This window comes from Panthera onca, chromosome E2 (assembly GCF_046562875.1).
Source record: "Panthera onca isolate mPanOnc1 chromosome E2, mPanOnc1 haplotype 2, whole genome shotgun sequence".
Taxonomy (NCBI): domain Eukaryota; kingdom Metazoa; phylum Chordata; class Mammalia; order Carnivora; family Felidae; genus Panthera; species Panthera onca.
Window position 1 is genome coordinate 30,099,432 of NC_138353.1, and position 21,767 is coordinate 30,121,198.

Sequence of the window (21,767 nt, forward strand, 5' to 3'; positions counted from 1 at the left end):
TCAGAGATTTCAAGCATAATGAGCAATGAACTGCTTTTCCAAACATCCTCTTCCATGGTAGGATGTTTCTGATTTGAATCATATTTCTATGGTCATTAATATTCTGTGGTTGAGTAAATCATTTCATCTTTTTTCTACCAAACTTTACACTTGAGTGTAAACACAAAGGACAATGACTGATGAGCCTGGATTTAGGAGCAGGAAGAAGGTACAGAAGGGCAGAATGTCAGTTATCAGGAAATCCTTCCTAGCAGTGAGGACAACCACAGCCAAGAAGATCAAAGGGAAACAGTACCACTCAAGGCATGTAAAACCAACCTCCTCTAGCACCGAATGTCCTTCCTCGGCAGATGGATGGGCTAAGCTGTCTTGAGTTATCTACAAATATTTTGGAGGCTACAAACTGCTTAAAGCTCACGAAATTGACATTAGCTCCCACATGTTTTATTGAAATTTATACCTTGTTACTCCGATCACTTTCATCTTCTTGAAACTAGAAATGCAAGGGCTAGTTCATTCATCACACAAACTGATAAAACACACTGCTACTTGGCCCACCAGGATCCATTAGCCAACCTTACCAGAAGATTAGGTCTCACTCTCAGATAGGTGGTTATCAGGTAACCAAAGTTCATGTCAACATGCTCTGCTCCCTGAGCCAGGCAATCACCCCTCCCTATATCTTCTGGGAGCTTCTGAGTCTTTCCTCTTCTGCCTCTTCTGTGCCTCTGCTCGATTGCCTTAGGTGAAAGAGGTGAATCCTCGCTGAGCAAAAGAAGAAAGGAAGAGATGGCTGGGCAATCAGTCATTTTTCTTCTCTGGTGAGAAGATGGGCTTAAACACCCAACAGCACTTCTTACCAAGTAAGAAGTAGTAAAATGGCCAATGGAAACTGAAATATGGATGTAGATACCACATGTCAGATATACCCAATTGTATAACGTATTGGTATATAAAATCCAAACATAAAAAGTAGGTCCGTAGGAGTAATCAGTGTATTAAAAAAAAATCTTGAGATAGTACCTCTAAATCTACTTAAAAACTGCCTCTTGGTTGAATGTCTTCAGTTTTCCAATGAAAGTAGGGTAATTTTTTATACTATAATTTCCCCTGAAAAGCTTTTATTTTAAGACCAGCTTTAGCAGCAGGACTAGCACCTTACCTTACTCAGAAGACAGTTATCTTCTAACAGAGATGCAAACACTACCAACTGTTTATAGCAAGCAACAGCTGAGTACTCTATCAGATGTCATGTTTGTTCCATTCATGTTAATATATTCACCGCAAATTATAGCTCTTCACCTTAGATCAGTGTCTGCCAAATATCAGTATTCATACATTACTTTTATGTATTTGCCATTTAAAGCAGGGGTGCCTGGGGGGTTCAGCTGGTTGAGCATGTGATTTTGGCTCAGGTCATGATCTCAAGGTTCATGGGTTCATGCCCCATGTCAGGCTCTGTGCTGACAGCTCAGAGCCTAGAGCCTGCTTCAGATTCTGTGTTTCCTTCTCTCTCTGCCCTTCCCCTGCTCATGCTCTCTCTCTCTCTCAAAAATAAATAAACTATTAAAAAAAAATTAAAGCAGGGGCACCTGGGTGGCTCAGCTGGTTGGGTGTCCAACTTTGGCTCAGGTCATGACCTTGCAGTCTGTGAGTTCAAGCCCCATGTAGGGCTCTGCGCTGACAGCTCAGAGCCTGAAGCCTGCTTTGGATTCTGTCTCTATCTCTCTGCACCTCCTCTGCTCACTCTCTTTTTCTGTCTCTCTCTCTCAAATATAAAATAAAGCATAAAAAAAAATTTAAAAAAATTTAAAGCAGATCCACATTCTTCTTTATCCAAAACCTTGGGGCCAGAATGTGTTTTACAGTTGAGAGTTTTTAAGATTTAGAAAAGTGATGTGGGGCATATTCTATGTATTATACAATACCTCTCGTGGTCTGAGGCAGCACCCCATAACCCACAAATATTTCTGCAGCAAAATGTCTCAGTATTCACACAAAGGGATATAAATACAGAACAAAAACAGTCTCACGTGAGTTCAGCTGCAGTTTTGCTGCAAATATGTTGCCATAAACTTAATTTTTTACAAACTTTGTTGCCCAGAACTTTTAGAATTTTGGAATTTATTATTTCTCAAGTCAGCCATTTGAATAAAAAACAATTGTGTTTTTTATTAACAGAAAGAAACTTGACATCCTAAGTGGAAAAAAAAACAGTATTCTTTGCCATAAATAGAACATAATCACCAAAAGACATACAATAAAAGTAAAATAATCTATTTCATTCTACCAAACTACTGGCAACAGAAGGGTTTTCTAACTAAGTCCTGTGTTCTCTTCCTCCTTTTTTTTTTTTTTTTGTCTCTCTCTCCCTTCATCCTCCCTCCTTCTCTCCCTTTCATCTCTCTCAGTCTCTCCATCTCTCTGTTGAAAAAAAGAGATTAGCAAGTGTTAGGTGTTAAAGACATACTGGCACCAAACGGAGATTTTTCTCATTGATGTAATAAGAGAGACTAGAAGGGAAATGGAAAGAATACACTTTCTTTTTTTTTTTTTTTTTTTTTTTTTATTTTTTAATATATGAAATTTACTGTCAAATTGGTTTCCATACAACACCCAGTGCTCATCCCAAAAGGTGCCCTCCTCAATACCCATCACCCACCCTGCCCTCCCTCCCACCCCCCATCAACCCTCAGTTTGTTCTCAGTTTTTAACAGTCTCTAATGCTTTGGCTCTCTCCCACTCTAACCTCTTTTTTTTTTTTTTTTTTCCTTCCCCTCCCCCATGGGTTTCTGTTATGTTTCTCAGGATCCACATAAGAGTGAAACCATATGGTATCTGTCTTTCTCTGTATGGCTTATTTCACTTAGCATCACACTCTCCAGTTCCATCCATGTTGCTACAAAAGGCCATATTTCATTTTTTCTCATTGCCACGTAGTATTCCATTGTGTATATAAACCACAATTTCTTTATCCATTCATCAGTTGATGGACATTTAGGCTCTTTCCATAATTTGGCTATTGTTGAGAGTGCCGCTATAAACATTGGGGTACAGGTGCCCCTATGCATCAGTACTCCTGTATCCCTTGGATAAATTCCTAGCAGTGCTATTGCTGGGTCATAGGGTAGGTCTATTTTTAATTTTCTGAGGAACCTCCACACTGCTTTCCAGAGCGGCTGCACCAATTTGCAAAGAATACACTTTCTATGTAATTCAATATGGTTAAAAGACATGTAGTGTAGCTAAAAATCAAACCACATACCACCAATGGTAGTAACTCATACCACCTAGCTTCCTCTTCCCCTACACCAACGCATCCCAATGGGTGCTCATGACCCTGGCCAGCCTGACCTTTTTTTTTAGACGTTTGGAAACACACACAGAGGCCTCCAGTATTCAGTATACCCGTGTGTCAGACCACGCGGGTCCAGGAAGTGCTTCATTTCACATAAAACCCATCTGGTGTCTGGTAAATATGTTCTGCCTTTGTCTATGGCTGCCCGTGCAGAAGACACTGTTAAGCACCAAAGTATGCATCAAAGTATGAGAACAACTGTGTGTGCACAGCTCCAGTGGACGCCAGTATATTCTGTCCAACGGTCCCCGGTCTCTTCAGAGGCCTCTGCATGGTTCAGAGCAGCAGTACTCAAATTGAGATCCCAGGACAACAGCATCAGCATCATCTGGGAACCTGTTAGAAATGCAAATTCTTGCTCCCCACCCCAGACCAACTGAATCAAAAACTTTTGAGTGTGGGACCCAGCACTCCGGAGTTTAACAAGCCCTCCAGGGGATTCAGATGCTCATTATAATTTGAGACGCAAGGAGGAGGGTAGGGGGGAAGCACAGGCCCTGGAACCGTTGGGTTTAAATCCCAGATCTAGCACCTCCTACCTAGCCTATGACCTTGAACGAGTTATTTAATTTAGCCAAGCCTCTATTTCCTTATCTGTAGACTGAGACTTAATAGAACTTGCCTCAGAGTTGCGGAGGATTGAATTTACTAACACACATAACAGTGCTCAGAACAGATCCTGGAAATATTCTACAAATAGTATTATTCTTGCATGGAAGCTACATAAAACCTTTATCTACAGCTAACAATGACATTTATTTTCTCCAAACAATACAGATATTTAATAACTATGTTCATTTACCACTTAAGATTTTTTTTAAGTTTATTTTTGAGTGAGAGTGAGCGAGCAGTGTAGGGGCACAGAGCGAGGGAAGAGGGAATCCCAAGCAGGGTCCACACTGGCAGCACAGAGCCCAATGCGGGCCTCGATCTCAGGAACTGTGACACCGGGACCTTGGCCCAAACCAAGAGGTGGACGCGTAACCGACTGAACCACCCAGGCGCCCCAACCACTTAACAGTTAAGATTCACAGGCCCTCTCGCCTAATGAAACGAAGTCTGGGTCTACCTCAGCAGAGGTAGCCAACTGACAGCCCCCGGACCATATGTAATCCTTAGCCGGTTCCAGATTGGTTGCCAACATTTACAAATTAAAAACTATCACAGAATCAAAATATCTTCCCCTTAAGAAGTCAGGAGCACAGGAAATGCTGGCCTCCAATTCCCTAGAGCTACTGTTGGCCAGAGTCTCAACCACTGCCCTCAGAGGGGCCTGTGTCCTCCTGTTTGCTACATACACAAGCAGATGAGAAGCACTCATGTATCATCTTCCCGGTGTCTACAACCCCTGTCCTCCTGCAAACTCTAACATTTTACGGGATATTCTCTGTGCGTATGGTGACCAACTATGCCAGCCTGCCCAAGACCGAAAGGGTTCCCAGGGTATGGGTCTTTCATGCTAAAACTGGGAAAGTCCCAAGAAACCCAGAACACAGCAGTCACCTTCTCCATGCATATGGTTACCAGATCTATATTCCAGGTGTCCTGGCATGCCGGTCCCCATTCCCAACTCTCATGGGGAACATTTCCCTTGCAAATCCCACTTTTGCCCCCCAAAACACTTTCCTTCATTCATCTGTGCATTCCACAAACAGTGCCTCAACGCTTCTTCAATGGCAGGCACAATTCTGGGCAAGAGGGATAAAGCAACAAAGAAAAGAGACAAAGATCTCTGTCCTCACAAAGTTATGTCCAACATGGAAGAGATAAAATCAATGCAGAGTATGTTTTAAGACCAAGTACTTAGAGAAAAATGAAGGAGGGAAGTGGGGTGGAGAATATCAGGGGGGAGGAAAGAGGGTTCAATTTTGGACAGGGCGGTCATAAAAGGCGTCCCAGAGAAAAGACCCTGAGAAGATGAGGAAGGGAGACATGGAAATATCTGAAGAAGAAGGTTTGGGGCAGAGAGAGGTAAACTAAAGACCCTGAGGTAGGGGATGTGCCTAGAGTTTCAAGTGGTAACAAGGAGGCTAATGTGTGGCAAGAGCAAGAGTGAGCCTTGCCTGGAAGAAATGTCATGGTCAAGGATATCATGGCGGTCACCAAGTTAGGGCTGTGCAAGCCTCCATGTGGACCTTGACTTGGTGAATGAAACCAAACCACTGGAGAGCTCTGACCAGAGGAGTTATAGGAGTGACAGTAGCTAGCTTACTTTTCTAGAATATTCCTCAACATACAGTTGTCTTTTCTTCATATCCAAATCAGTTCAAGGAAGGTAGATTCTACCCCTTCTAGAATTTCAGCATTCTTCCCATCAAAAACAGGAACCACATTTAACGTCATAGGGTCTTTAAGCAACAAAGATTGACACAGAATGAGGTAGTTGAAATGAAAGACTGACCTCAGCTCCTCCCCCGGGATTTATGTACCACAGGCTACTCTGCAATTTCACTGGAATATTTGTGTTTATGAAGACATTCTGATGAACGGTACTTTTTTTTTTTCCGTTCATGAAATTTTCAACATAAAAGAACCCTGAATTCCTATTTTGAAATCCATTGTGCCATTTTTATTCTGCCTGTATTTTAATATAGCATCAATATTTAACTACTCATTAAATGAAGTGTGACTTTTATAGTGAAAATGTCAGTCTTTGCAGTTCATTAAATTCATTTAAAGTATAGCTGCTTGATATTTTTTTTTCCTAGAAGAAGAAAAGGACTATGAATTGAAGGCATAAACTTTAAATTTAAGTATGTGTTTTCTTCAAAATTAACATTCAAGATCTGTAACATTATTCATAAGATTGAGGGACTGTTTGCCTCTTTCTGCATTTTGCTTAGTGACTGTCGACTTTATGGAGTATAGAGCTGTTTATCACAGTTGGATATGACCAGTGGAATGTCACTGTGGACATTAAGATGTCATAAGCTATTATGAATCTCTGGAATTCTGCATGTAGTATTAAAAAAACATTATCTTGAACTATGGCATCAGAAAAAAATAAACCCAGGAAGATGTGAAATTTAATAACTCGCTGAATGCAAAAGGGCCTAAAAGTGGTCTATTTCATTTTTTTTTTTTAAATCTGGTAGGACATTAGATTGCCTGAAAGAAAAGGGTATATTAAAGATGGAATTTGTGAAATGAATTCAAATGAATTTTTTAGATGTTTGCAATTTTTTTTTCTTCCTAAAATTACTATGATTTACATGTATGGAGCAGTAAATGCAAATGATTTCAAATCACCACGGGTACGTGTGCATGATCACAAAGTCTCCTAATGAGATTTCAGAAGACGTCGGCATTCGCTGCACAAGACATAAAGGGAACGGAGGCTTCCAGGCCCTTCCTCCTTCCATAGAGGGCTGAAGGGGGCTTGGCTCCTGGGACAAGAACACGGCCACTCCGTCCTCTCCTCCTCTTCTCCCTGGGCTCCTCACCCCACTTCCTGTCTTCCAAAACAGAAATCTAAGCATGTCCCTTGATGCCCATTGCGCTAAAAAGTACCTGAAAGATAAAACCCAAACTCTGAAGCATGGCAGCCCAAGACCGTCCAAAATCTGGGCTCAACGCTCCTTCCTGGATCTCCTCTCTGAGAACCGCCCCCCCTTTCTGCCTTTTCCTGACCCATGCCCTGCATGATGCTGCTGGCACACCCACCCCGATGTTCTTTCTTCCGCTGAGGTAAAATTCCCTAAAACAGTTTCTTTAGAGGGGGTGATAATTATAAAAGAAAAATTCTACTTTGTCCTGTAGAATATCTGAGGGGGGGGGGGGGGGGGAGAGATATCTGAGGGGAAGGGGGAGAGAGAGGTTGTTGGGGTTTTTTTTGTTTATTTCTTGGGTTGGTTTTTTAAAAAATAAAACCGCAGGACCTGACTGGGAGTAGTTTTGTGGATCCCACTGCACATACGGTAAATACAGTAGATGCAGCAGATAAAGTGACTGGAGAATCTTTCCGATGAACGCAGTGGTTGATGGCTGGGGAGGGGCTATCCGTAGGGTATGATGTAATACACTTGAAAACATTCCTGGGGTTGTTTCTCCCTTCTCTTTTTCTTTTGTTCTTTTCCCTGAAGCCTTCCTACTGCAAAAAAAAAAAAAAAAAAAAAAAAAAAAAAAAAAGGGAAAGAAAACTTATCTGGAGCCCAGAGTGCCTACCTAAATTACTAAGACAGTAGAGCACATACAAAATAAAATAATAAATCAAGTTCTACTTCAGGCATCCTGACCACTTGCTAAGAAGCATGCATCCTGCCATCAGTAACTTTATCAGCTACACCTAGAGGGGCAAACACTAATTTGAAATCAGTGGCTACTGTCAAGCATTTATGAATTTATCTCATTGCTTCTTTGCTATCAGAGATAGTGGGAGCATGAATTACAAAGGCAGCAACCAAAAGAAGGATCTCTTTCAGCCTTTGCTCTTCTCCCCGCTGCTGGGAGGTCCACGTGAATCCCAGGAGTGCAGGTGCTTGAGCAAGTGTGTGTGCACGCACGTATGCACACACACGCACACACACACGCACATACACACGCACACACACACACACACACACATCCTAACAACGTTTTCCACTATTTTTATATTTTACCCACTCTCTTCTTCTCTGTTAGGGATAAGGCAGTAATACTGCGATATGTACCTACCAGGTAAACCCAAAAGGAAGAGAAACTTTAAAAATGTGTAATATGGGGTGCCTGGGTGGTTCAGTCAATTAAGTGTCCAACTCTTGATTTTGACTCAGGTCATGATCTCATGGTTTGTGAGTTTGAGCCTTGCCTCCGGCTCCACACTGACAGTGTGGAGCCTGTTTGGAAGTCTCTCTCTCCCTCTCTCTCTCTCTCTGCCCCTGCCCCACTCATGCTCTCCCTCTCTCTCAAAATAAACAAACGTAAAAACTAAATAAATAAAAATGTGTAATATATCCCACTGAAAGATACCCATGAAATTATGTGAAATATTTGTGTCTACCTTTCAATAGCAAAAATATTGGTCTGTGATAAAGGAATATATGCTGATTTGTTTACATTTAGATCCAGACGTGGCTCTACAGAAACTGTTCATGAGGCCCCACATAGCTACTTTTTATAAAATTTTCCCACTACCTCTAAAACATTCTCCAACATTCCCATTGGCTGAAGCATTCTCTCATACTTTTTGCCTACATTTGTAGTTCCCCAAATTTAATTACCCCAGAACAATTCAGTCATCGACAACCATCTACAAGAGTATGGAATTTTTTCCCCCCATAAATCTATTCATTGAGACTCTACCGAGCCTGGAATGTCCAGGGAAAGATTCAATAATCAGGGGAGAAATGAGTTGCAGAAACTCAAAGAGAACAGAATAGCCAAGGCAGGAGATTACGAAGCCAGGAGATGAGGGCTCACTGAATTAAACATTCTTAAGCAGACTTACATACATAATGAATTGGTCAATTCTGTCCAATGTTTCTGAAAGAGATTACCCTTCCAACAAGCCAAATGAGTGTTCAAGCATGGTAGCTCGGATGGATTCCCGAACAAAATAAGTGTTAATCACTTTATCTCCTCCAATCTTTTTTGTGAAGAAGAGCAACTTTTCATTTCCATAAAGCCTTGAAATCGTCGGGGAGTGGGGGGGGGGGGGGTGTACGGGGGATGGGGGGATGGGAGCTGGCTGGCCAGAGGATGCGGACAATGAAGTCCCTGAAAAGGGGGATTTCCTGACAATAAAACTCTGATCACAGCCAGAGAGGGGACATTGTTGTCTGCGGGCGCTCCCCCTTTCCTTTAGGAATACCAGGCATGGTAGAAAGGGAAGGGGTCATGGTGACAACTGCTTTGGGAAAGATCAACCAGGTAGGTTTTGCAGTTTACTGCCTGGGAAATGCTGGACCACGACTAATACATGTTCTTTGGGATCTGTCTTTTCAAACGTATCGCTACAGTTTCCTTAAGACATCCTGCCAGTGGTTCAAAAAATTTGTAAAGTAGGTCAGCCTAGGAACCCATTAGGCAAGGGACACTGAATATTAGCATAAAAATCTTACTATTTAGTTACATGTTGAAAATTTCCTACACGCCAGGCACAGTGCGAGGCACTGAAGACAGTGCAAACAGATATGGTCATTCTTCTCTGGAAGCCAGCTTAAAAGCCAAAGCTCTCTCTTAAAATTCTATGCATGCCACACCACACACAGTAGCCATGCCATAAATATTTGAGGAAGAAATGAAGAAAAGACTTGCTTAGGGTTCATGTGACTCAAGACTTAAAAAAAAATAAAAACTTAGTAGCATATAAACCGGGATTGGCCAAAACATATGGAATAATCAACCAGAGTGTGCCCCCAAATTAAAAGAAATAGGATGAGAAGCTGAAATTCTTGACATCCAAGTCCTATCTGTTATTCTAAGACAATCATCGCACAGAACTAGTCACCAGCTGGTCATGGGTGTTTCTGTAATTCATCCCAAACAGTTTTGTGGCTGACTTAGTTAAGCACCTAGAGACACAAGTGAGCCCTAAATGAGCCCATTCCCCAGTTTATGATCCATTATTCCCTCTAATAAACACCGACTTTCTCCTCTTAATGCTGTATATCACACAGCTTTAAAGATTCAAGACACTGTTAATAAGCCAGAGAGATTCCCACACAGAAAGCGAGAGAAGGAAAACGCAAGAAACCAGTTGGCAGGTGTGCCAGGACAGGTGTCGATTTGCATACTGGGTCCTGGAGCCTCCTTCCCTGGACGCTGGCCTTCTTAGCTGTTCTGAGAAACACACAGCGATGGCGGCTCCTTTTAGCTTCACTGGGCCCTAGAGAAATAACTGACCTATATTTAGACAGATGCCCTTTGTAACAAAGGAGTAACTCATCCCAGTTAGCACTCTCTAAATGACAAAACCAGAAAGTTTTCCCCGATATTCCTCAAGCTCAGTAGTTCTCAAGCAGGGGCGATTTTGGCCCCCAGAGACCACTGGCAGTGTCTAGAGACATGTTTGGTTGTTATTGCTGTGGGTGTTATTGGCATCTGGTGGGTGGAGGCGAGGGGTGCTACTGAACATACCCCAATCCCAGGAAAGCCCCCAGGGAAAGTGCTGAAGCTGAGAAATCTTGCTCAAGTTACACATTAAGCAAGGAACAGAGGGTCTGCCTATCAATGCTCAAAGTGAAAAGTCCTCCAAAGAGTTCTGAGGCAAGACTCTTCTTCCAATAGTCTATTCAGCAATCTATCCATATGTTAAGAAATTTACCGGATCTTAGGATAATAATAGTATCTTACAATAATAATGGTGACTATGGCTAACATTAATGAAGTACTTCATATAGAGACTTACAGTCGGTATTTACAATTCTATATTGTAAATACTGTTACGATTCTCCGCATGGTAAGTGTATTTATTACATACATAGGGGAATACACCCTATTACATAGGGGTAATATCCCTATTACATAATACACCCTATTACATAGGGATAATATGCCCTATCTGGGTTTGTAACTCCCCAGAATCTACATGTGATGGGGTGGGACTTTCTCTGTTTCATTCACACTGTTTATCTGGCACCCAAAAGAGTAAAATGCCCATTTAAGAGATGAAGACACTGAGAGGTTCAGAACATGCTGGAGATCACAGAGCCAGTAAGTAAGTGGTGGAAACTGGGTCAAACTAGGCTTCTGTGCTCCCCCTCTGCCAGCCTGCCAACCGCTAGATATGTGAAGTCATCGAAATCCAAAGGCCCTCTTGGGCCTAACCTCAGGTAAACAAAACCAACAACAACCCAAGCAGGAATGAATCAGGCTGCTTTCCAAAGCTACCAAATAAAATTTTCCACTTTTCAGGAAGCTGATTAAACAAAACAGTGACCCCAGGACAATGGTGAAGCGTATTTGCTTTGCCATGAATCACCTGAAAGCAATCTAAGAGGGTGGCCGGTTTTACAAGATGTTAACTGCTTCTCTTAATTTGAGCAGGGCTCACAAAGCACTAGGCAGGCTTCCCCAGGCCAAGTCAGCGGTGCTTTCTCAAAGGACAAATGCCTTGGGTGAGAGTGCAGAAACTTCTTTCCGGCCACTGGGAAGTCAACTCATGGATCATGGGATGCGTGTGTGGACCAGTCAACACTTGATGACTGCTCCGATGGACCCCCAATGACAGGGTAATCTTAGCTGGGTCTCAGCATCTTACTCTGCACCTTAATTAAGGCAGATGCTGATTATGGTGTGATGCGAACTTTCAGGAATTAGTACTTTTTATTTTAATTTTTTTAATGTTTATTTATTATTGAGAGACAGAGCGTGAACAGGGGAAGGGCAGAGAGAGAGGGAGACACAGAATCGGAAGCAGGCTCCAGGCTCTGAGCTGTCAGCACAGAGCCCGATGCGGGGCTTGAACTCACAAACCGCAAGATCATGACCGGAGCAGAAGTCGGACGCTCAACCGACTGAGCCACCCAGGCGCCCCAGGAATTAATACTTTTTAAATAATAAGAGAGCTCACACATTAATTTAAAGGCTCAGGGGGTGTAGCAATTTCTCTAGTTTCACCATTTTAGCAGATTATGTAATGCCAGGGGAAATATCCTATAAGAAACAAATTCAAGGAAGTGCTATAAATTGAGAATTACATTCATCCTTAAAGACCAAAAGAGGAAGTGTTAAGTTTTTTAGCTTTATAATATTGGCACAAGTAGACTTCAATTTTTTTAAGTGGAAATTTCTCTTGTAGAAAGATAAGCAAAGTATCCTTGACACTATACAAACATATTCATCGCACTTGTAAGTACTTTAAGTATTTATTCACAACCTGCTTTTCTCCATAAAAGAATCGGGGGTGACTTTTTAAAAGTATATTTGATTCGGTAACACTTATAAGAACACAAAGGAAAAACAAAATTAAGAAAGCTATAAAGCCAAGATGGTCAGAGCACAGGAATGCACGTATTACTGTGGTTAGCTACATGTTGGTTTCACGGACCCTAATGCCAAGAAAGAAATGAGAAGGACAAGATTAATAATACCCATAAGATAAAACGGATTTTTTATTTTTTTGCAGCTCTTCCTGACATAGTAACCTAAGATGACTTTCTGGTAAACTGTCATAAAAATGGACACTCTGCTATGTAAGAGGCTGTATCTAAACAGAACCCGAAGAAAGGATGTACACAAAACTATTACTCATAATTCCCCTCAATGCAAAGTGAATGCGCCAATCCCATAGATGTGAGAGACCCAGTGAAGGCAAGTGCGAAGGGGTGTTCGCAACAGTGCGCCACCCCGAGCGTTCGGCTCTGAGTCTGGCAGAAGCTTCCCATCAGATCAGGTCGTCTGGATGAATGGAAGCACTGAATCTTCTTCAGGCCATTCTCCATAAATATATTATTTCTTACGACAAAGCCTTTAATAAGGACTGAGCAGCAGACGTCAAGACTATAATTTCTGCTATGAGAAACAAAGGACAAAAATTCTGTGTCAGCCGTTAAGTATGATGGCAATATTTATCATCAGAAAAAAATTTCCCAGAGAGCTGAATTCTAACCTATATGGGTTATGTCACATTCGGAAATTTTAGTTAAGCAACCATAATCAAGCAATGAGGTGCGGTCTGTCATCTAAAGTGCCTGCTCGCTTTAGGTTGAATTGGCCTCATTTCCTAAAAATATACCATCTCTTTTTCCTCTCCACAACTGATACTGTTTTGTCTCTCACCCTTACGTAAGAATCTTCTAGATCGTTCTCATCCATTGTCACTCTTCTTGTCTTCTGTTGTCACTATTTGTACTTTTCTTATTAGTCTATCAGAATTTCCTTTAACTGAACTCGGACTTCCCTTGGTTTCTGCCTTGAACCTTCCACAAGTGTCTCCCATGTAGACAAGAAATGTGGAGGGAGGGGAATGGTAACTGTAACCCACCATTATACACCTGCTTAAGTGCCAGTATTTTCAAAGTGCCTAATTACAAAGAGAAATCCAGATTATCAAAGCAGTATATATCATAAGTACAGTGTTTTCTAGGAATCTAAAGTTGAGATAAGCTATACAAAAAGGGAATATGTGGTATACGATTTTAGCCCACTGGTAGTTAGAAACCTGTTAAGCCAAAGCCAAGATTGAAGAGGACATTTGATAAATTAATGAAGACAGAGCAAGGCTATTATGCCACAAAGAAAGTTATTTATTTTGAACAATTGGGCTTTGAGGGGCAGGGAAAATAACTACTTCAAATTAATATTTTCAAAACAACTAATATGTTTAGCACTATGCAAAAATTAAGGCAGGCAATCCTACTTTGTGGCGCTGATCTATAACCATTACAATGACCTTCAGCAGAACTCTAAAATTTAAGAAAATTCACTAGCTTTTTTTTTTAAAAATTTTTTTTTTAACGTTTATTTATTTTTGAGACAGAGAGAGACAAAGCATGAACAGGGGAGGGGCAGAGAGAGAGGGAGACACAGAATCCGAAACAGGCTCCAGGCCCTGAGCTGTCAGCACAGAGCCCGACGCGGGGCTCGAACTCACGGACTGTGAGATCATGACCTGAGCCGAAGTCAGACACTCAACTGACCAAGCCACCCAGGCGCCCCTCACTAGCTTTTTTCTAAAGAATTTCATTTTTCCTTAATGCGGTAACTTTAGTGTTAGATATGAAGGGTCCTCAATGTCAAATTGGAGACACTGCAACTTATCCTGTAGGCCAATTCTCTCAATATTATGCATGCTGGGCTAATTTAATTCATATATAACTAAATTTATAAAATCTTAATAGTTATGCATTTATTATATGGGTAATTTTCATATATTGTGAGCCATACAAGGTTGCCTTAGGCAACAGTGGTATAAATTTCAAAATGAGTAATGTAAAAAAATTGAAATAAAGAGTAATATCGATGGTGAATAGATATGGCCTAAATGAAGGTGGTAAAGTCTGGGAAAGCACTGCCATGAACAAAGACAAGCAACTGGGGGTGTTTTTGGAAGGGGAATGATAGCTTAGACTGACATCCTCCTAAGGATTAAAGCAGAATTGGGGCATAGATTCAAGTGGAGATACAAGAAATCCAGAGTACAGAGAGTCAGTGAGGACCCCGTGGTTCTAGCAGAAGCTTAAACCGGGATCCATGGAAGAAGAGAGACAGACACAAAACAGATCATTAGAAGGCAAAATAAAACCAATAAAAAGACTCACTGCACTAAGGGAAAGAAAGGGGACAAGTAATCAAAATTAATTTTTTTTAATGTTTATTCATTTTTCAAAGACAGAGCTTTGTCAGCACAGAGCCTGACGCGGGGCTTGAACTCACGAATCGTGAGATCACGACCTGAGCCGAAGTCGGATGCTTAACCAACAGAGCCACCCAAGCACCCCTAAAAATTAATTTTTTTGTACCTGGAAATCACGGGGGCACTGAGAGAAATGGCAAGAACCTGAAGACGAGCTTTGGATGTAGAAGGAAAGCAGGTTGCCATAGGGCTCATTTTGGACTTGAACTGACAGCAGACCATGAAGGGGTTAGCCTCCTGCACAGAGCTGCCCACCATCTAGAAAGTGAGAGGTGCAGATCAAGGTAGGGGTGAGGACTTGGGGCCTTGGGGGAAACTGCAAAAAGGCAGGCGATTCTTCCCACCTTCTTGTATCTGTGCCCCTTTGTAGTGTGATTGTTGAAGCTCCTCTCTGGAAGAAATGGAATGTATTCTTTCCTTTCCCCTTGAATCTGGGCTGGCCTTGAGACTTGCTTGGGGCAGTAGAATGTGGTAGAAGAAACAGTGTGACAGGTCTGCACCTGGGCTCAAGGGCCCTAGTGTACCCCCTCGGAATGCTGCCACCAGGACAGCTCTTGCATATGCCTCAGCGTGGTGGAAGAGAGAGTCTGTGCAGGAGAAATAAGGGGTCCCTCTGATAGAGCTAGCCAACGTCCAGAAGCTAAGTCAAACCTGCAGTTGACTGCAAACGCAGACGGGAACCCAACCTATGTTGTGGACTTGCAGAACCAGGGAAATGTGGTTTCTGTTTGTTTGTTTTAAGCCTCAAAGCTTCGTTTGTTACACAGCAATAGATAACTGATACAAACAGTACCAGAGAGGGAACAGCTGAAGGCAGAAAACAAGATCCACACACAAAGTGAAAAGAATACAGAGGCAAAGGAGTAAGAAACCAAGCTTTGGGAGGATAGCCCCAGTGCCGGGAAGAGGCGGGAGAGTGGACAAGATGACAGAGCAAAAGCAATCAGAAGCAGGGATGATATTAGATATATTAGAGAACCAGGGACACTGGAGGTTAGAGAAACAGGGATAGGGTAAAAATAGGTGAGTTCAAGGAGTCATCAGCAAAGCGTAACCCCAGGGCTTAGGGCAGTATCTGGCCTAAGCAGACACTCCATATTCTTGCATGACAATGAATGGAGTCCAATCTGGCAAGGGGGAGCTCCCTGGGGAAAAGTGGAAAGATAGTTTTGGTAATATAACAAAGGAGGGAAATAACTTGCAGAGTGCTGAGGACAGCCTGGGTGGGAAAGAACATGGAACCCCAGGTCAAGATTTCTTGTTTGAGGAACTGTTCAGAGAGGTGTTATAACAGGGGTCCGCAGAGTCAGGCAAACATGTGAACATAGGCAGTCCTTTCTCTCAGACTCTACAATTCTGAGTGTGGTCAGCAGCCAGCGGCCAGCAGCGTGCCCTGGAAACATGTGAGCAATGCCAATTCTCAGGCTCACCCCAGCCCTGCGGATCTGTATTGTATCCAGATGCCCAATGGACTTGCACCCACATAGGAGAAGATACCAAGACAACAAACCCAAAGAGCCTTTCATTACATCTTGAGAAAGTCCTCCTGTTTTGAATTCCCTTTCAAGCCCTCCTCCCACCCCAAATAAAATCAAAGACAAAGTCTCAGTTTGGTGCTAAGGGGTCTTCAACACCTTCCTCACACTTGCAAATGTCCCTTTCAACAAACACAGGGCAAAGCCTTAGGTAAGCAAGGTCTCCAGTGCGCTTTTGGTAATAGTGTTTACTCCCCTTGTGTTTATTTTCAGGATTTTCTTCTATGTAAGGGAAGTGATAGGATTTTTCATTTGTGGTGGTCTGCATTTCACATTTATCTAAGGGGAAAAAATGGAGTTAGACAAAAAATATGAACCATATCCTAATGTGGATGGAATGAGGTCTTAGCAAAAGCTGTCACAAGGGAGGTGGCACTTGACAAGCTAAAGACTGGAAAATCCGTGGTGGGGGTCAGAAGATACGTGGGCACATAGGAAGGTAGAAAGGAACAAATCAGGAAGCTGCCTGTAAAACCAAGAATACAAAGCAGTCAGAAAGGGACAAGCACCTTTGGAAGGATTCGTCCCAAAGAACTGCTCTCAGGGGAGAGAACTGGAAAAATGAGAGAACTGGTTTCCAGACAAGGGAGGACAGCAAATTATCAACGTTCCCCATAAACTGAAAGATCAGAGTTACCTTCCAAGAATGAGGGTAGGGTTGGCTGAATTACTGCTGGACAAGTCCTGGACTGTCCATTGTGAAGAAGGTCCAAGAGAATCAACAGATAAACAAAAAGATGACACACCAAAGGCCCAAGTATTCTCCGACAGCATTCATAGGGTTCAGTTACCCTCAAGTTGAGAAATGCCATATCCTGAAGTCTGATACAACACGCACAGCACAAGGGAAGGGGGCTGAGGGGGTTGGTGGTGCCCAGGACAGCAGACATGTCCTTGTAGCCAAGGCTGTAGAACAGTCAAGGGCTAACAAGATGGGCCAGTGGAGGAAATGAGGAGGAAAGAGCATAAAGAACTTCATGTTTCTAGGGAAGGAGGTCCAGTGGATGCAGGGATGTGAGGAGTCAGAGGTAAGCTGGGTTTGATCAAGAAAGAAAAATAGCAGTTAAAAAAAAAAATCTAGTTTAAAAACGTTGACTGAAGATTGACCTGTACTCAAAACTTTTGTTACCAACAGTCAGGACTTGAGAAATGGCAGTATAAAAATTCAAGAGGTATTTCAAAAAAAGAAGAGAAATTTGGGCCTGAAATATAGGTAATCAATTAAAGTCAGGACATACGGGTTTGCAAGTGCCTGCAAAGATGAACATAAATCACTGGGGATTTTTAAGCATGCCCCAAATAAAACCCTCCAAATGAAGAAAGGATTGAAAAGTTATCTGATCACAGTGCATCACCAAAAAGGGACCTTCCAAAGAGCAATGAAAACTAAAATACTGAATACGGTTTACCAAAATGGAGTGCTGTAATCGGTATGCAAAAACCTCAAACGTGAAAATATCCCAGAAGGGTTTCTTGGACCTTGCCCATCATTCACTCCCATGCACCTGCTAAAACACATATATTGTTCCTGCCTATCCACTCATCCCCTTCTTCCACAGCAATGGAGTACGTAGCTGGGCACACTGCAAACCACAATATAGATTGCACTTCCTGGACACCTTAAAGTCATAGATGTGGCCATGCGTCTCAGTCCTGGCCAGTGAGAAACAAGCAAGTGTCACATGGCAGGTCCTGAAAACCTCCCTTTTCCCTTGACCACCTTCCTCCTGGTTGGACCAGGGATGATGACTGGAGTTCTAGCCTGAAGGGCCAACGGCTACAAGAAAGTTGGAGGTAGCTTGGCTCCCAGTTGTCTGCAAAGCCCCAGTAACAGCTCTAGACTACTTACCTCTAGAGTTCATTAGAGAAAAGAGAGACGAACATCTACCTCATTCACGCCACTGCTACTCAAATTATTTTTTCCTGCTGGCCAACGCTAAGTAACATACTCTTCTTTGCCTTTTATCGGAGTCTCCCTGTCCTTGACCATTTGACCTTCCTTGACCAGCCTGGATACTTGGATTGAAAACAGTCATTTCAAATTCCCCTTCTCTCCACCCCTCTTCTCTTATTCCTGCCTGAACAAGATTCACTACCTCATCCCTACCACCCATCGCTCCGTTCCCTGCCGGCAGTGCATGAAATACATGAAATCCAAAAACTTAAAATAAAACTTGAACTTAAAAACATCTAACAGGGATCATCATCACAACCACAGGCCAGCTCCTTAAGAACTGGACAACTGACTCGTCACCATTGCATTCGCATTGCCTCCAAGTATCTGGCACACAACAGGTCCAACATGGGTTTATTCAGATTAAACTAGAACCAGATCTACTCAACAATATTCTTACTCATCTCTAGTTCACTCTTTATTGCATTTTCTCTTATGTGCTTAAGCACTGTTCTAGAAGCCAGGCGTAGTGGTCATCAAATGTCCCTACCTTCACGGAGTTTTGGATACTCGTGGAAAGAAGTAAACTGAAAATACATAAATAAATGAATAAACAAAAAATTCAAATAGGGGGGTGCCTGGATGGCTCAGTTGGTTAAGCAGCTGACTCTCGATTTCAGCTCAGGTCATGATCTCACAGTTTGCAGAATCAAAACCCACATGGGGCTCCCCACTGAGCCTGCTTGGGGGCACAGAGCCTGCTTGGGTTTCTCTCTCTCTCTTCCTCTCTCTGTCCTTCCCCCGCTCATGCTCTCTCTCTCAAAATCAATAAATAAACTTTTAAAAATTTTCAAACAGGGATACAGGCTATGAATAAAGTAATGAGACAGTGACTGGAAGAATGGGGGGGGGGGCGTGTAGAGATTTGAGATATTCAGGTATTTTTAAGTGGTCAGGCCACACTCCTGTGGGTAAGACACACAAAGTCAAGAGGAGGGGGGGTAATGGCAAGAAGCGAGGTAGAAACAAGCAGTGATGGATCGTGGGCCTATCAGTCCACTCCCCCACCCCTTCCTCCTCCACATTCTCATCTCCCTTTCTCCCTGCTTCCTTCCCTCCTTCTTGCTCTGTCTCTGTCTCTCTCCCTCCCTCCCACACCATTTCACTAAAATGTGTATCTGAATCTTCAGCCCTCTTTTCTTTCTGCCCCATTAACTCAGAGAAAGGGTTACCCAACTTTCAAGGCTAATCCCCCTCTATCTCCAGCCTTTATCCCAACGCCAACTGACCACTCATCCCGCCCATCATTACATCACTCTCTGTGCCCCTTTAATCTCTCCTTCAAACATTCTCAGGTGGAGTCTGCAAAACATCTTCTCATTACCCTCCTCTCCTCCATTCAGTCTCCCCTACGCACACACACACACATCCACAAACTGGTGTGCACGCGCACACACACGGAAACACGTCCATAAACGCACACGCAAATGTATATACTCACGCACACATCCATGCACACAAACTTTACTAGTATCTGCTGGGTAAAACCTCAGATCGTTCATTGGACGCCCTAGGGCCTCCACACCCGTATCCCCCACCAGAAGAAAATTCCCACGCAGATGCGAACTCGTCCCCCTACATTGTCAATGGGACCATCCTGCACAGGCCTCCAGGGGAACCTTTCCTGGGGTGCCACCCTCATGCAGAAGCGCTGCCTGGAACTCCTTCTCCTGCCCTCGCCTGTCTAACATCCCATTTTTCCTACTTGTCCATTCCAAGCCTGACAGCCTCTGGGAGCTCTTGTACTTGACCACACACTGCCTCAGAAACCATTGCTCTCGTCCAGTCTGCTCCTGGAGCACTTTTGCCTCCTAGAGTATCTCCCTTAGGTATACAAATAGTCTCCCTCCCTCTCTCTCTCTCTCTCTCTCTCTCTCTCTCTCACATACACACACACACACACACATTTCATGAATGCTCATGTGTACACAGCTGCTCCCCTACCAAACTAGAGGTTTCTTGAAGGTGGGCCACATCTGACATCAGCCCCTAACAAGTAGTACTTAATAAACGATAGTTATTAGCTCTCATATATAACTATTGTATCTCCTATCTCCTCAATAAGCACAGGCTATTTCTGGTTTCCACAAAGAATAATAATAAGCACGGACAACTCAAGTCCTCAGAAATCTACAAAATTGGCAGGCTTCAGTTCCTTTAGCGTTTAAGCGGACTTTTTCTCCTACCGACCGTCACTTCCCCCACCCGGTGAGATCGGCACTGTGCTCTCCCTCTGGGGAAGCACCAGCCCACCTGCCCACCTGGTTTCCATGGCAACAGCAGTACCCACCCCTGCTCCTGAGATGGGTATGTGGCGTTGGGCCTGCACAGAGGACCCACGTCTGTCCAACAACCCAGAGAAGTTTCTGAAACAAGGAGGAAAGAGACTCTGTCCCTCTCGGGGAGGCTGAGCCGCGTGGATATGCCCTGCAGCTCCTGCCGGACACCTTCCCACCACCTGAGTGGAGACAGACAGGAAAGCCACGCCGATGAGAGCAGGGCAAATAAATGTAAGGAAGTGTTGATAACATCCCTTGAAACTCCGGGCCCAACTATGCCGGAGACAAAACTCACTATCCCTTTTCCACTTAATTCAGTTTAAGGACTTTTGCCCATTTGCAATCAAAAGCATTTTCGCTAATACAGCAGTTTTAACTGCTTTTCCATTAAACATTTTTTATTGGAATTTATATAAAAGCCAAATAATAAGGGTTGAGTTTCTCATTAAAGACACACAGGCATAAAGGAGAAGCAAGACAGATCCACAGAGTATGCCTAAGTGTCCAATATTTCTAGTAAAGTTTAAACCACCTTTTTTTTTTCTTTTTTAAGAAAATCAACTTACAACCAATCATACACACTCCAGAAAAGTTTTCCAGGTGGTCAACATTAGGGACTTCTACTTCCTGTACCAAGATGATTTTTAAAAGAAAATGTAAAACTTGCTATTATTCTACAGTATGTCAAATCCCTTGCTCATTACAAATTGGATGGAATATTGCTGCAAATTTTCACAATACGGTACAGTCACTGACATCCCATCAACTTGAAATATTAAAAAACTCACCTCCATCACATTTAATATAATTCTTCTGTATAACCAAATCAGTTAATGTAGAAAAGGCCACATTCACCTTCCAACATTTGGAATAGAAAGGCCCAGGTCAAAATGTATCTTCTCCAAAAGAAGGAATCCATATCATTCAAATGTGTATTTAGAGTGAAATCCAAATACTTCTTGCTATCGGCCAGTTTGTTTAACTTCTGGATTATCAAGACATTCAAATTATTCTTTTATAAACGAAGTAAAATCAAATTAAGATTAAAGACAGAACGTTAGTCATACAAGAAGGGCCATTTTCCAGTGGCTGATGTGCTTTACACAAGCATAGAACATATTTAAGAGAACATGGCCTCCCTAAGGAAGGGATTAAGGATACAAACCCAGGAAACAAAGAAAATAAAATAAGGTGCTACAAGGAGTGAAGATATAACCGATCAGAAGCTCATGCAGACCTTGAGTACCAGCCTCTACTTCCATTTTAAACAGGGTTTTTTGTGGGTTGTTTTTTTTTTTTTTTTAAGAGCTCAACCCACCTTCAAATACATTTTATTTGTAAGAATACTCAGCAAAAATCCTGTCCT

General features: G+C 42.6%; 1 protein-coding gene across 4 annotated transcripts in view; it reads right to left on the reverse strand.

Annotated features, from left to right (window-relative positions):
* TOX3 (TOX high mobility group box family member 3) overlaps nt 1–21,767 on the reverse strand; it is a 107,623-nt gene that overhangs the window by 77,272 nt on the left and 8,584 nt on the right. The gene's annotated exons all lie outside the window — the stretch shown is intronic.